The sequence below is a fragment of the Medicago sativa genome, chromosome 4 (genome assembly GCF_051527215.1).
Source record: "Medicago sativa cultivar Bolivia chromosome 4, Bolivia_mono, whole genome shotgun sequence".
Taxonomy (NCBI): Eukaryota; Viridiplantae; Streptophyta; class Magnoliopsida; order Fabales; family Fabaceae; genus Medicago; species Medicago sativa.
Genome location: NC_140752.1, coordinates 19,722,799 through 19,726,584, shown reverse-complemented (window position 1 = coordinate 19,726,584; position 3,786 = coordinate 19,722,799). Strand labels below are relative to the sequence as shown.

Here is a 3,786-nt window from a genome sequence, read left to right as displayed (position 1 = left end):
TGATATGCTTAGTTATTCAGAGATTATGACTCAGCTGAACTTGACTAATGAAGACCTAGTTAGATTGCTTCATTCTCTATCTTGCGCAAAATATATGATGCTTGATAAGGAGCCTAACACTAGAACAATATCCCCAAATAACAGCTTTGAGTTCAATTCCAAATTTACTGATAAAATGAGAAGGATAAAGGTTTGTATTTACTTTCAACCCTCATAAGATTTAGAACTTAGCTAGCCAGGTTCTCAATTCTTTTTCCCTGTTAATAAAAATCTGAAACTTTGTTGACCATAGATCCCTCTTCCGCCTGTCGATGAAAGGAAGGTTATTGAAGATGTTGACAAAGATAGGTGATATGCTATTGATGCAGCAATTGTGGGCATCATGAAGAGTAGGAAAGTTTTAGGCCATCAACAATTAGTTTTGGAGTGCGTTGAGCAATTGGGGCGCATGTTCAAGGTAAAATTTGCTTGAGTTAATTTATTGTTAATGTTAATGAGTTTTGGTGCGGAAAGTACCTTAGTTGCTGTATAAATTTTATCACAACGTCATAGTCTACCTACCCTCAAGCTAAAGTGAAGGCTTCCTTCCATTGATTTTATGTTAGGCTTTTACTACCTTAGTCACTTTTTATAAGATTTTTTTTTTATGAAAACAAACTCAATTAATTTCATTAATAATTTTTTTTAGTTAAATGAGTATTTTGATGCTACTTTTATGTTGTTTATGTATGAAATCGAATGTTTACTTTGATAGGTCCAAATTAATTATGTTTTGCATGAGTAACCTCTCATACTTCTATACATCTACAAATGGCTCTTTACGTGTGAAATTGTTTGCCCTTTAACATCTATCAAATCAATAACAAGCTTAGGAGTAGCCTTTTGATGACCACCAAGAGTTTCAATGGCACAAACAAAGCAACGATGAAGTTCAGGTGTCCATCGTAAACGAGGAACCTTTGATCTTACATATTGTCTCGCTACACCTTCTCTTCCAGCGCAACTACTCATTTCACCTTCTTCTTTCTAAGCTTTGCCTTATCATGGCTTGTGTTTTGATATCTACGAAGGACACATTGTCTTGACTAACAAGTTAAAATGGATTCATTCCGTAGTGTTTAGATGCCTGGCAGCCGCTGTTTTTATGGGTTTATTGTTATTGATTCTCATTTTGAATGTTAATTATTCTTTATGCTACTCTCGTTTGACATCTTTTACAGGTGAATGACTTTAACTAATGGTAAACGTGGTGTGACCCCGCATGCGAAAAAATTACAAAGCTGCATACAAAAAATTCACAAAGCTAGAAGCCATGGAGTTAATATTGAGGTAACTACATGCTTTATTAACAGTTTTTGCGATCTATATTTTTGTGGTTCTATATTTTTGTTTAACATGAATTTGAAGTTATTGTTGGACATACTTATGTCCTTGCATTTTATACGGTTCTGTTGATTTTTGTGTTCAAGTGATGTTTGTTTACTATGTCATGTCCTTTGTGGAGATTTTTGGACTTGTTAATTCATTGCTGAATTCATTTTGTATACCATGCAATCTTACTTCAGGTTCCTTGGAATGTTCAAGGTCAACCAGTTGGGGAAGAAAGCTAAGGTTTTGTCAGTTACATTGGAGTCATCATTCGTCTGGAGGTTCCAATTAGTATGGAAAATTAGAGGAAAAAGGCCAAGGTTTTGTAAGTTACTTTAGGTTTGTCATTGTTCATATATACATATTGTGCACAGACTTTGCATTTTTATGCAAGTGTACATTAGATGTCTGTCATTTGTAATTAAGTTTTTGATCAACACATTATGGTTGTTTATGTCTATTAATGGATTACTAGTGTTTCTGATCTGTATATATATATTTGTTGTCTAGTCAGTATATTATTATGAAGCTTTTGGTTGTAGATTTAATTATTAAAATTAAAAAAATTCGGACTTTTATTAGCGCTTTTCTAAAAGCGTTATTAATGGAAGGTAGTTAAGATAGCGCTTTTCGAAAAACGCTAAGAAACATTTGTTTAAAAATAGCAAAAAAATAGGCTATATTAGCGCTTTTGTGAAAGCGCTATTGAAACACTACTATTTAATAGCGTTTTAAAAGCGCTATTATAGGGTTCTAACCTATAATAGCGGGGGCTTTCTTAGCACTTCAAAAGCGCTATTAAACGCAAAAATAAATGCTATTAAAGGGGGTATTTTGTAGTAGTGATTAAAAGTTGAAATGTCCTTTCTAAAAAAATTGAAATGTCGAAGCTTATTTTAACTTATATGAGAAGGTATTGTTAGAAAAGCACATAGATGCCAAGATAGTATTTTTTCATAATAACTACTTTTGACAATGTTTATCGAAAGGACTTTAAATGTTGAAGAGTCTTCAATTCATTATAAAAAGTGGCCATGAATCATTGTAGACATAACATAATAAAATGCTAACTATTTTGGTATTACCTCATGTATTGGTGGTATAAAAGATCAAAAGTAAAAACAAAATTGTAAAACGAGCTAGCAATTCACTGAAGCTTAGTAGCTTACATCTGTATTATTTTGAAGTGTTGTGTATAACACTGTAATGTAATTTATTGGCTCTTTTAAATGTACAAAATATAAAATGGATATATAAAACTAGTGGGAAATGTATGCATTCTTAGTTCTTAAAGAGATATGTTAAACATTTTTCAAAACCCTAATATCTTATACTTATGCTGTTTGTTGTTCATTTTTGGCTGCTGGTCCCAAAGATACACCAATGGACATTGTGTTGGAGAAAACTTACGATACTAAGACAGGAAGGGGTATGCCTGAACTTTAAGTAAGGAGATAGACAGATATATAATATATTAGGTGCCTTATCTCAATGAGCACGGTTTGGTATGAACACATTTCTAGCTAGCAAAAATTTGATATCTTTTGTCTCTAATTAGTTGATTCTAGCTTCTTAGTACTAGTGATTGTCATTTCAATATCTGAACTTGTAAATTATAAAAATGAGTAAGATAAACTCGTTTGGTTTATCTTGGCGCAACTGGTAAAGTTGTTGTCATGTGACGGTAAGGTCACGGGTTCAAGTCCTGGACCTGGAAACAGCCTCTTGTGTAAAAACAGGGTAAGGCTGCGTACAATACACCAAATGGTGGGACCCCTTCCCGGACCCTGCATATGCGGGAGCTTCAGTGCACCGGGTTGCCCTTTTTTTTATAAACTCGTTTGGTTTGTGCTTTTTCTTTCTAACAATTTTTTATGGCTCTACTGATTTTCTTTTTATCATCCGGTAATTGATCTAAGGTTTCTCTACAGGACTAATCCTTTGAGGATGTAGGATACCTGATAAGAAACAAACTCGTCTTCCAACTTATGCAGTTCTATTCGTGCATGTCTGGTATCATTATGGGTTTGTCGAAATCACGGTGAGTGATTCTGACAAACTCACCTCATTTAGTTCAAAGTTAATATGTCTATTGGGTCCAATGCGCCTTTAGTGATTTAATTAACTGAGTTTTTCCATTTGTCTGATATGAATTGGCTTGTATTTTTTGGGGGGGATACTAGTCGATCAGTATGCTTCTATTCCTTACAAACTCTTTCAATTGACATCACCAAACGCCTGGTTACATGAAGTTGGTAAAATGATCGTTTGTGGATGATCTTTGGTATTTTAACACGTATTCTAAAAGCACATGTTAGCATTTCCCTTTTATCAAATGTTGAATCAACAATCAAACATAATGAGTTTGACATGGTCCACTGTCTTGATGTTTGAGCAATCATTGAAAGGTCTAATTAA

The 3,786-nt window shown here is 33.7% G+C and overlaps 1 long non-coding RNA gene across 1 annotated transcript; it reads left to right on the top strand.

Moving 5' to 3' along the window:
* Window positions 1–607: 607 nt before the first annotated feature.
* On the top strand, window positions 608–1,755 carry LOC146927038 (uncharacterized). Its single transcript, XR_015008158.1, has 2 exons — window positions 608–1,329; window positions 1,566–1,755. It is a non-coding gene; the product is annotated as an uncharacterized LOC146927038 (long non-coding RNA).
* The last annotated feature ends 2,031 nt before the right edge of the window (window positions 1,756–3,786 follow it).